Source organism: Mus caroli, chromosome 16, assembly GCF_900094665.2.
Source record: "Mus caroli chromosome 16, CAROLI_EIJ_v1.1, whole genome shotgun sequence".
Taxonomy (NCBI): Eukaryota; Metazoa; Chordata; class Mammalia; order Rodentia; family Muridae; genus Mus; species Mus caroli.
Window position 1 is genome coordinate 84,355,360 of NC_034585.1, and position 13,034 is coordinate 84,368,393.

At 48.1% G+C, this 13,034-nt stretch overlaps 1 protein-coding gene across 8 annotated transcripts in view; it reads right to left on the minus strand.

Moving 5' to 3' along the window:
• The window catches only part of Tiam1 (T cell lymphoma invasion and metastasis 1), a 348,780-nt gene that overhangs the window by 163,909 nt on the left and 171,837 nt on the right, over window positions 1-13,034 (minus strand). For 7 of the 8 annotated variants that reach the window (XM_029470566.1, XM_029470562.1, XM_029470564.1 and 4 more), the window contains one exon: window positions 5,959-6,130. The gene's annotated coding sequence lies outside the window, so the exon portion shown is untranslated. Of the gene's footprint in view, window positions 1-5,958; window positions 6,131-10,753; window positions 10,905-13,034 lie in introns of those variants that run through there. The other variant, XM_029470563.1, reaches the window with a different exon arrangement.

The window sequence follows — 13,034 nt, forward strand, 5'->3', positions numbered from 1 at the left end:
AGAAAGAAAGAAAGAAAGAAAGAAAGAAAGAAAGATCACTCTGCCCTGAAGAGCGACTTCTGGCGAAACCAACAGAAACACTGGAATACCAGGAGGAAATGTTCACAGCACTACCAGAGAGCTGTGCGGCAGCAAAACTCCCAAGCCCATGGCCCTGAAGGTCACTCCAGAGACAGAAACAGAAAGCCCACTGGCTGGACCTGCATGTCTAACAACAAAAGAATGGATTTTTAAGATGTGGTATCAACACAAACGGGCTTCTTTTCATTCATAAATAAGAATAAAGTCCTTATCATTTGTAGGGAAATGGGGGCCACTGAAAATAATCAATAAATCAAGTTAAGCCAGTCTCATTCCCCAATTTATAATGGACTAACTTCCCAATTAAACCCATCACCTTAAGTAAAAAAACGCACCTCTTATACCTGACCTACTAAAGCTCAGGATTCACTCTGCTGAGCACTGTGGACCACTGTAGAGCACTGGCATGCTTCCCTGATGACTGGGCGACTGATAGTGAGCTGTCTGTCATTCATCAGTGCACTATGCACATAATTGGTGTGTACCCCCATTCCATGGAAGCCCCAAATTCACAATTCCAATGTGGTCTACACCCTTGTAAAAACTGAAGAGTCTAAGTTAAACCATCCTAATCCCAGGGCAATTATCTTACAGATAGACCCTGAACATAACAACATCCTTAGTTATTCCCCCCACCCCCACTATCTTCAGGCATCACAGTTCGCTGGTTCAGATCCCGACTCACCCCATCCCAGACAAAGCGGGAGCTGTACATCACATACCACTGAATCTCCCTAGGGCACCTCCGAAGGCCACACTCCCAACCATATAACAAGTGATATCTTAAAAGAATAAATGGGACTCACCCAAAATTTCAACCCACTCAAAAAAAAATGTACTATGAAGAACGGCAAACATGCTGAATGCATGAACACGGTTTGACCCGTTGGACTTCTGTAAACACATTAGAAAAGTAATAGTTCTTAGCCCAAAGCTAGAATCACAGGCCCTATCAGCGACCTGCTTTTTCCACCATGGCCAGAGGCCTCAGTTGAAGAGGTTCCTCAGCTGGCTTGCAAGCAGCCAGTGGCAGCATCCTCTACTGTGCCCTCTCCTGTAAGGCCATCGGACATTCAGTCCATGTCAACTGCTCCTCTCAGCATTCTGACATTACACGCCCTCCCTGTCTGGTTTCTCTTCTCCATTACAGCACTTCCTTTTTCCGTCAAAGCTGCCGGCCCTCATTACACGGATTAACACTGCTTAATCATCTGAAAACCACACTTCTAACCAGGGCTCTGCTCTCCACTGATTACCTGGGATCTCAGGTGCCCTCCCCTGAGCCTAACCCAAGTTTCTGGGAGAGATTTTTTTTTTCTTTCCAAATCATGAAAGCGATGACAAGCAGTCCCTCACCTACCCCCACTCTGGTTCATTCATTCAGTGAGAAAATCAAACTCTACAGCGCATCGACTAAGGCCTGTGCTCTGTGCTCTCTGGCCCCTTCCCAAGCTAAACACTTATGCAAGTCCCACTCCACTGCTGTCTGGACTGAACACGGACCAGGGCACCCAGCTATTGTGGAGTTTTCCTTCTGTTTACCCACTGTCAAGTGGGTATTTCCCAGGCAGCCTCTCCTCATCCCACAGAGACTGGCAGCAACCACTCTACCCCCACCTAGGCAACCAAATGTAACATCAAAGGAGCTCCGGAATGGCCATCTGTCCCTGCCACGCCAATGTTTATGCAATGTGGGCAGGAGAGAGTTGAGCCAGAGGAAGTGTCCCGAGCATCCATCCCAAAGCTCCAAGACCCTTAACCATATAAACCACAGACCGACGCCACCCAGGGCCTTCCATCCAGATGGCCTCCTACTCCTAAAAAGACTAGAGCGCCATGTGACTTATCTGGGGGAACTCAAAGAGCCCGTGGACAAATATCTAAAACTAAAGCAAGATTCCTAATTCTACAGCTTTCCAAATATCATCTACCCACTCGCTGAGACATTCCCAGTCATGGTGTTTCAAGTATCACTTACTTTACCCAATTCACAAAACACTAAAGACCTTGTCAGGACAGAACCAAACACAAAGTTCCAGAGTCAGTGTGACATCATCAACAAAGGCCCTCCTTCTCTCCAGAGTGGATGTGACATCAAAGGCTCTGCTCCTCCCTAGTCAATGTGACATCATCATCAAAAGCCCTGCTTCTCTCTAGAGTCAATGTGACATCATCACCAAAGGCCCTACTTCTCTTTAGAACAGAAGGTCTGTTGCAAGGGGACAGAAGTGAACAGAGATGAGTTCAGTGCAGCTATGTGGGTTCTGTCTCTGGATTCAAAGAAGAGACTCTCACATGGCACAGAAAGGAAGTTCGCTCACATGGCCTGACCCTGTATCTACCTCTCTGCATCCATACATCCAACCAGCTGTAGACTAAAAGCACTTGAGGAAAAAACCATACCTCTGTACAACACAAGTACAGATAAAATGTTTGTCATTGTTCTCTAAATAATACTGTGTAATAGTTTCACAGGCAGACAGTGCCATGGGGACTTGAACATCTGCGTGTTTTGAGATGCAAAGTGAAGATCTTGGAACTCATCTCCCTGCCCCGCACTTTGCAGAATGCCAGGTACACAGTAGGTGCTCAATGTATGTAGTCTATTTGTTTCTTTAAAGACAGGTTCTCACTAAGTAGCCTAGCTGGCCTGGAACCTGCTATGTACACCAGGCTGGCTTCAAACTCCCAGACATCAGTGTGTTTTGCTGGGATTAGATGTGCACTGCTGTGGTACCCAGAATGTAATCTCCTTCCTTTGGTTTTCTGACTTCCAGGCTGACTGGCCATCTTTCCACTACCTTACAATGAAGGACACACCCAAGAGGCAGAGCATGTCTGGTATGTGGTTGAGATTGCTGTGGACTATGGCTGGCCACCAGATAAAACTCTCAACACACTGAATTCCAACTGATAATATTTCAGACAGGAGGATGGAGCAAGACTCTTGGCAAGATTATCTTCCCATTTCCACAGAACAGGCTTAGCTACAGGCCTGAGCACTGGGAGCAAATGGACATTATTCATCACATAAACCTGCCTTGGCTCCCTGGGGGTGGGTGGCTGGGCTCTGCACTGGCAGCCAAGGGATGATGCATCCATCCATCCATCGCTTCATTCAGCTGGAGCAGCTGCAGTGTGAACACACGCGAGCTCAGACAAGCACAGGCTCCCTCAGGTCTGCCCCTGGCCTCCTTTAATGAAGCTCCTTCACCCCGGTGTTTCCCTCACTGGAAGAAACAAACTACACTGCTCTGGATGTCTCTGGGCGGGTTTTAGGTGACCTCCAAAGACTTCTTAGGTGGGAAAGAGCCCGAAAGATTTGCAACACAGGAGCTGGAGAGATGGCTCAGGGGTTAAGAGCACTGACTGCTCTTCCAGAGGTCCTGAGTTCAAATCCCAGCAACCACATGGTGGCTCACAACCATCTGGAATGGGATCTGATGTCCTTTTCTGGTGTGTCTGAAGACAGCTACAGTGTACTCATATACATAAAATAAATAAATTATATATGTGTGTGTGTGTGTGTGTGTGTGTGTATACATTGTATACGAGTACACTTTGTTTGTTTTGTTTTTTGAGACAGGGTTTCTCTGTGTAGCCCTGGCTGGCCTGGAACTCACTCTGTAGACCAGGCTGGCCTCAAACTCAGAAATCCGCCTGCCTCTGCCTCCCAAGTGCTGGGATTAAAGGCGTGCGCCACCACCGCCCGGCTTATAAAATAATTCTTTAAAGAAACAAACAAGCAACCTGTTGCTCTGCTCTTGCTCTTCCTCACCGCTCCTGCTCTCTCCCAATTCCCTCCCCCTCCCCCCTCTCCATGTGCTCATGGCCGGCCTCTACTCCTCTGCCTTTCTCTGCCTCTACTACTCTCTCAACCCCCCTTCCCATGCCTAAATAAACTCTAGTCTATACTAAAAAAATAAAAAATAAAAAATAAAAAAAAAAAAAGATTTGCAGCACAGTTTCAGGGTGGAAGGTATTCAAGGGAAAGGCTGGGCAGGCAACACTGGGAACTGGGAGTAAATGGAGCCTGGAGAAGGAAGGCAGCAGGAAGTAGTTGACCTTGGAGAGAGGTGACAATGGCTGAGTGGAGAGCTAGGGGAAGATTGCTCCGGGAAAGCAAGGCCACCATGCCCTGACACAGTCTTGGAAGACTGATGGGAGAGCAGCCTCTCCTGAGGCACTCAAGCAAACCAAGAAGCCAGGGCGATTCCTGCAAAGGAGAGTTTAAGGGAAAGAACGACCATCAGTCCCACAGTCGAGGAGCCCTCAGGGCGCCTTAGTTGGGAAAACGGACTGTAGAGCAAGGGGCCCAGGGTCTGCAGCAGTGGAGCTCTGCCATATCCCAGCTTTATTGCTCTAAGTAACTGACATATGCCTGAGTCATGATATGGAAGGCCATGGAGGAACAGAGGCCACAGGAAGTCCATGGGGAAGGGACAGGAGAAGCCTAGGTGCTGGCTGTGGAAAAGGTCTCACAAAGGAAGAAATGAGGGTTTGGGGAGTCCTGAGTACTTGATCAAGTCCTCCCACAGAAAGAGACTGGGTCCCAAGGGTAAGGGACAGGAGACAGGCAGAGTGCATTACCACACAGGGGCAATTGTTGCTGACGTCATCCCTACCTCTTCTTGGGAAAAGCACATAACCCAATTAGGGTCACACAGTGTGACAAAAACACCCAAGGAGCTTTCTCCGGCAGCTGCTGGGCAAGTCAGAGGGGAGTGGCTACGGCTGGCTCTGGATTCTGGCAGGGAGGAGCAACCTGCAATACTGGAAGAACAGGTTGAAGCAGGGCTCACAGCAGGACCAGGAATGCCGGTGGGAAATCTCAGAAGCTGCAGGGGTCTGTCGGGCCTCAGGAAGCAGCCACCATTCTGGTTTCTACTTTGTTCAAAGCCGGAGGCACCCACCAGCATCTTACCAAAACCTGCTTAAGTTAACATTAAAAGAAAAGGAAAATGGGCTTGGGTACATTCATGAGCAGCAGGCAAACCTGGGAAGCACAATATAGAAGCTCACATTGCTCAAAAGTTCCTAAAAAAAAAAAAAAGTTATTTATGTGTGTGAGTGTTTGTCCTAGATGTATGTAACTGCACCAGGTGTGTGCCAGATGTCTGTAGAGGCCAGAAGAGGACATGGGATCCCTTGGAACTAGCATTATGGACAGCTGTGAGCCACCACATGGGTACTGGGAACTGAACCCACGTCCTCTGAAAGAACAGCAGATGCTCTTATCTGCTAAGCCATTGCTCCATCAAAAAAAGTACCTCTTGGTGACGATCATTGTCTCCCACTAAAGGTAAATGGGAACTAGAGTGACACCACTGTCCCCAGTCACAGGGGGGAAATGAAGTGTGTGTGTGACCCTTCCAAGGAACAAAGTTATCTCTTTGAAGCCTTCCTCCTCTAAGTGACTCAGGCATGTTTTAGTGCCAGATCCTTTCTGGTCACACACAATGAAACTGTCCGGTCTGACCACAGCAATGACACTCCCACGAAATGGCATGCTTTCCCCAAGCACGTTCTGCAGGTAGAAGACGACGGAGCCTCTCTCATTTAATATGATCCTACAGGCTTCAAACACGCACATTGGAATACCAGGTTTCCCCCAGTGTTGTCAAATCTGTTCCTTCTTCCCCTTTCCTGACACCAGACAAGCAGGCAAAAAGGGAAGCAGGGAGCACAGAGGGAGGCAGTCAACCTCTAAAGTCACCAAACAACGCAACAGGAGACTGTGCCAGGAGAATAGAAACGTCCATCCCCAGAGCCAGTCACCAACACAAAACATTCCATTGTGTCTGTGCTGCACTCCAAGACAGTAAAGATGCAAAGGCCGTGGAGGTCAAATGCTTATTCTGTAAACACCATACTTACCCCAGGCCAAACAGAAGAGCCTTGGTCAAGATCTCCAAAGGTGCCATCTGAAGGTGCTGCTCAAGTCCTGAGTGAGGGACTAGACTTGTCTCCGGGACTGTCCCCTCCCTTCCTCTTCCTCAGCCTTCCTTTCAGATCTGGAAAGGTGGGTTTCAGTCCGCAGTGGTTCTACCTGTCAGAACAGACAGAGACTGGGGTTAGGCTCCTTTTGCATATATTTCAGAAACGCGGGTATGGGTGTTGCTTAACAGTTTGCTCCAATCCGATTCTGATCTGCATAGATGTTCCTTAAGCATAAAGATCAACTACTCAAAGCAGCTTCAGGAAGTCCCTGAAACTGACCAGATTCACTAGGTCCCTCCCTGTAAGGGTAAGCAGTAAGAGAGAAGATTCCTAGACAATCCAAGCTGCCTAAAAGACTCTGAGACCAGACCAGCTGCCTGGGAGAAGCAGAAACCAGCTGAGCTGCCTGGAAGGTTTAGACCAGCGTCACTTGGAAAGGACTCTGTCCAACCTGTTGAGCTGCCTATAGGCTGTGCAGTGTGCTCCAGGTTCCCAGCTTTTTTAGCTGTCACCATGCTGGGGTGGGCTTTGGTGATACAGCTGTCTTTACAGGAATCATTTCTGCTCCTGTAAGTAACCCCTCCCCCATATCCCTGTAAGCAGCCTCAGTAAAACTCACTGGCTTGCCAAGCTGGACTTTGGTGCTCATGAGATCCCTATCCAGAGTAAGGAGCTGTGTGTGCCTAGTCTTCCCAGGAAACGTTTTGTCAGGCAAGAGGACACAGAAAAAGCACCTCACACGTCACAGACAGTCCTTTTGTTTTGAGTACTACGTGAATGCTTGGGAAAGCAACTGGTGTTTAAAGAATCCAGCGGATGTTTCCAGGCCCTTATTCTCTTAGGCTTTGCAGAGGACAGCACTGAAGTATCTGCCCATCCCATTTCACTGCCTGTGGAAACACCAGGATGCTAAATGAAACTCTATGATCAGGAGAAAGTCTTGAATCTTCGCTAAAACATCATGTAAACAAAACTTCCCAAAAGTGGTGATATCTGCCCCCCTCCCCCCAACTCTCACCAGTTAAACACTATAACACCAGCTCACGCGCACTCAATGAGGGGCAAGGCACGTGTGAGAACCCCACCTTCCATCCCTCTCTCCCTCTAGCAACCACTGGAATGAAACAGCACCAGCACGGACAGCCTAGCAGAGCAGACAGGCTGGACCAAGAGCAGATGTCGTCCTTGAAGAGAATTCCACACCTGAAGCTCATCAGTTACAATCTATCCTTGGGTGCAACAGAGAATGACTACCCCTGTACAATAATGAAATGAATACTACTCCAGCTAACCACCACTCCCCGGAGGGCTCACCACCACCCCCACTCCATTCATTCCCCCCCTCACCCATGCCCCCCACCCCACCCCCGGCCCCCAGGTCTGCCCCTTATAACTCCAGATGCATAAATACGATGCACAAATCATACCATACCCTCCCGAGGACCTAGTTGACAATCCCTAAGAAGATCAAGAGGCTTGGGGTTGGAGGACCTCAAAATCCAACATTCCTTTCTAAAACCCAGGCTGTGGCCTCTGCCCTAAACTCACTCACTCTCACCCCACCCCCACCCCCCAGCTCAGCTGCTCAGCTGTGACATAAGCATGCTCGCCTGGTCATGGCTCAATGTGCCACTCTTGTTGAGAAGGATATGAAAGGAAGGTAGAGAGAAAAATGAGATGAACTAAAAAGAATAGTAATCCCAGGGAGGTATGGTAAACACTGGACAGAAGGAGGCAGTCACTTTGCCATCACCTAACTAGGAAACTAAGATTAAGACACAGGAAATGTAAAAGGTATCCCTGGTGAGCTACCCACTCCTAGTGAGGAGGGAACAGATAGGGAGAACACTTTATTCCATTCCCAATTCTATTTTCTCCTTTCCCGTTATTCTGATAGGCAGTCAGAGAGAAGTGCTGAGACTGCAAGTATGACCAGAGAGGACTAGAAACAGGAGACCCTCAGTGAACTGCCATTCATGAAGAGCCTACTTGCGCCACAGCCACAAGTAGCTTGTGTGTTTACATCCTCACTGGAGAGAGGGACATTCAGAGCTTAAGCATTATCCTGAGACCTCACAGCTAACTGGCAGAGTCAGAAAGGCTGCTCTAAACTTCAGAACACTCAGGCTCATGCATTAAATATGAACAGAAATGAAATGTTCCTCCCCAGTCATTACCACAAATTTGTCTACTCTTGCCCAAGGTAAACGTGTATTGCCGAGAGGGCTGAACGCTTCCACACTCCACACAGTAAATCACCTCGCAGCCTCGTGCACACTCTGGCTGGATGCTTCTAAAACAATTTCACAGGGTGTGCCCCAGTGAATACACAAAACCCACCTTGGAACAATTTGGCCTAATATGTATGATGCTCACAAACAGAAGGTATGCTTTAACGAGCAGAAAAACACGATCAACGTCAAAGACAAGTACATAATGTCTTCCTCCTTACAGCAGAGGGACTCAGCTGCTTGTTTACAAAGGATCTTGTAAAACCTTTTTGACAGCATCCAATAGGCAGAATTTTTTAGATGTACATTTCAATGTTTTTATTTTAGGAAGGAGGTGGGCTTTGTGTGTCAAGTACAAACCCACGTTGGTTCTTCCAACAGCAATAAAACTGACATGTTAATAAGAAAATGCACACAGGTGGAAGAGTGTGACTTAGTGGTATGACACTTGCCAGGATATCATGGATTTAGCACCAGTAAACACACACACACACACAGGAGAGAGAGACAGAGACAGAGACAGAGAGACAGAGAGAGAGAGAGACAGAGGGAGAGGATGAACAAATATAACCAATGCCAAGAATGAAAAAGAAAACATTTTTATATATGCTTCAGTCTTTAAAAACAATCTATCCAATGTAATTGCATACCAATATATTTTAAACCTTACAAGAACTGGGAAACCTCCAATGAAAATTAGTTACTAAAACAAACAATGTCAGTGGTCCTATAGATCTGTGACTAACTGTATTCAGAACTTTAAAAGCATATAAAACAAACAGAGCCAAACCAGGAAGGAGGGGGAGGGGGGCCAAAAGAAGACTACCACACAAGAGCTGGAGCTTTCCAGACACTTAGGGGTCCTACAGCACAATCAACCCCAGCTCTGTCCACCCACAGTGAGCACTTCATCTGTCACTCGCCACTTCCCCTTTCTCTCCGGGTCACTGTTCCATGAATCGCATCCATTACTCAGTATTGCCCTGGCCATCACAAGATCCAGTTCAGCTGCCTCCTGCAGAGCGGCAGACAACCGGTTCCTCAGAAGTAGGTGCAACACCACCATGCCCACAGCCACCTACCTACTGAGCTGTTTCTGGATCCACAGAAGAGCTAGCAGGTGTGACAGCTTGGGCCATGCCACCTGTCCGTTCACACACACACACACACACACACACACCCAGGTCTAGTTTGGTCAGAGAGTCATTCCTTTACATGTAGATCTTTACCCTTCAAGGAAGCAGAAGGTTCCCGGCTGCCTGCTTCTCTGATTTGCAATACCAGAATGGAAGAGACAGCCGAGCCATCCTACCTGACACTAGGAAAATGACCAGATCAGCTAAGAACACCTCCTATTCCACTCTCTTCAAACTAGGAAAGAGTTTGTTGCAAAATGGATAGTTAGTTACAAACCTAAGAGCCAGCCATCTCAGTCACCTTTCTTACTATAAAAGTAATTTCATGAAGGATTAGCTAGTAACAAACATATAAAAATCCTGGCTCCAATGCATCACCAAATCACTGATGAGATCGGAAATATGCAAAACAGGTATGTCAGCCTCAAAACTTCCTTTGACTTCACACAGCAATCAAAGACCACATACCCAAGAAAGTGTGCTGAAAACAAAAATCAGGACGGGGGTATGTGTGTGGCAGGGGGAGTGGGGGTCCGAGTTTATGCTTTGCTAGGATACTGTCTCTTACAAAGACCCCAAACCCGGTGCCACCCTTCAGCCAAACTTCCTCTCTTCACCCCACCCCAAATTTGATTAGGCAATGAATCAGATCAACCAGCTGCGGCTGAAAAACTCACATCTAAAAAGAAGTTCCAGATTAAAAAAAAAAAAAAACAACAGTTCTCCCCCTCCCCCTCCCCCTCCCCATGCCAAAGGGGCTTTTAGCTCAACTAGCCTAATTGCAAAACTAGTGGGAAACGGGAGACTTCCAGACCCTCATTCCAGAAGTCCCATCCAGGTGTTGGTCCGGAGCCAAAGCTCAGAACACCCCTACCCCCACCCCAAGGAAACCAGTCCAGCCTAGAATCCCAGCCCTCTCCTTCGCATTCCCTCCACCCACCACCGACCCCTACCCCATACACCTCCTAATCGCCCGAGGCTCACACAGCACGGTGGGTTTCCGGCAGGAGGCATCCCTGGTGGATGCCAAGATCAATCTCACTGCCTCTTTCCCGTTTTTCATACAATGATCCTCGCTTAGGCAAGAGAGACTGATGAAGTTTTCCAGCCTCTTTTCCCGGAGAGTCAGAACCCGCGTGGCAGACTGCTTCTCACAGCACAACTGAGAAGCGCAGCGCTCTGGGCGCAGCATAGAAACTAAGCAGTGCCAGGACTCTGGCCATTCAGTCTCCCAGCCCCAGACCACAGTAAAGAGTTCCGGGGCTCCCACCCATCCTCGGCACAGCCTCACGCAGCAGCTTTCCCCCGGGTACCCAGCGCCAGAAGACTGCGGGTAGAAAATGGATTGAATTTTCCGAAGCTCACCCGCTGCTTAGCGAGGCTCACACTCCCGGCCGCCTTTCCATCTCTCCAACTTCCAGTTACTGAAATCAGGAAGCTGTAGCCTTCCCCGCTGCCGGCGAGGGAGTGGGTGTAACTTGTGAAGTTTCTTGCTATGATGAATCTGGTCATTTGGGTGTGTTGGAGAGGGCCCAGGGCGGCGGCAGCTCTGGCTCCTCCTCCACCTCCCTCCTCTCCTCCTCCTCCTCCTCCTCCTCCTCCTCCACCTCCTCCTTCCTCTCCGCCCCTTTCTTCAATTAAATTCTCGCCTTTGGCGTTCCCTTGCCTAGCTGAGGACTCTGCTGGCTGTCGTTCAGTTCCAGCACCCTGCTCCGCCACATCCTTGAGATTTCTTCCCATAGGGTCTTAACTATTTTACAAGTGAAACTGAGCTGTCTGCACAAAGCATAGGCTCTTGTTTGCTGTCACCTGCAGACATCTTGGTATCTCCTAAAGGATAACTACACCCCCTTACCTGCTCCCACAGGAGCGGAACCCTGGATAGTTTGCTAGACAGAGACATAATTCCTAAACACTTGCTTAAACATAGAAATCAGACAAGGGAGAAAGGAGAAAAACAAAAACAAAACAAACCCTTTTTAAAACCAGTGCTAACTGCTAACACAGTGCAGAAAATCCTCTAGAAGTTCTTCTCTCTTGCTGGCCCTCTAACACAAATCCGCCATATGTTTGATTCCCATGAACAACATTTATAGGACAGTTTCTAAAAATTGCAGAGGAAACCCGCTAACTTCCTTCTCCCTCACTCCAAAGAGTACTCCTCTCCTGGCTTCACCTTGGTTTCCAAACATTAGTTTCATTAAATAAAACTTCTTTTTTTTTTTAAGATTTATTTATTGATTATATGTGAGTACACTGTAGCTGTCTTCAGACACTCCAGAAGAGGGAGTCAGATCTCGTTACAGATGGTTGTGAGCCACCATGTGGTTGCTGGGATTTGAACTCCGGACCTTTGGAAGAGCAGTCGGGTGCTCTTACCCACTGAGCCATCTCACCAGCCCTAAATAAAACTTCTAATGGCCAGTGATAAAAAGAAGCCTCGGGTGTGGCCGGTCAGAGGAAGGAAGCATCATGATGTAGGAAGGTGGGTATCTGCGGCACAAAGCAGAGAGCTTTTCTGACGTGGCTGCAGCAGTCATGGCTGAAATTGACAGGTGAATAAAGCATTATCACTGTATAAGGTTGTTAGCTGTAGCAAAAGTCAAAGATATTGGAGCTAGAGAGATGGTTCAGAGGTTAAGAGCATTGCCTGCTCTTCCAGAGGTTCTGAGTTCAAGTCCCAGCAACCACATGGTGCCTCACAGCCATCTGGAATGGGATCTGATGCCCTCTTCTGGTGTGTCTGAGGACAGCTACTTGTACTCATATAAATGAGATAAAGAAGACCCCTGTCCCCACGCAAGGGACTTTCCTCAAATATATGGACCACAAAAAATAGAAATGCAGTAATCATTAAAGGGATTATAGTGACTCGAACACCAACCGGAATCAGGCAGGCAGGCAGGCAGGCAGGCAGCCATTGGTAAGAAAGGGATCTACAGTGTTTGCCAAGCAGACAAGAGGACCCGAATAAGCCCTGCCCCCAGAGAAAAATCCAAAACATCCAGGCACACTGGCTGGCACTCACCAGTATAGTATTGTGAAGACAAGGATTGCTGGCCAGTAGAGGTGACTGTGAGCCTCAAGATCATAAAGTGGAGAACGACTGAAGAGACATCCAAGGTCAGCCTCTGACCTCCTCAGACTAACACCGGAATGAAAAGGTACATGTGTACACAGGCGCACACACATACACACAGGCACACACACACGAGCACACACAGGCACACATACGAGCACACACAAGCTCACAGAGGCACACACACACGAGCACACACATACACACAGGCGCACACATACACACAGGCACACACACATGAGCACACACAGGCACACAGAGGCACACATACGAGCACACATATACACACAGGTACACACACACGAGCACACACAGGCACACATACGAGCACACACATACACACAGGCGCACACACATACACACAGGCACACACACACGAGCACACACACACAGGTACACACACATACACATAGGTACACACACACGAGCACACACATACACACAGGCACACACACGAGCACACACATATACACAGGCACACACACATACACAGAGTTACACAAACGCAATATAACTCCCAGAGAAACAGTGATCAGAGTTAGTGTGGTGGAAACCATGAGTTTTAAA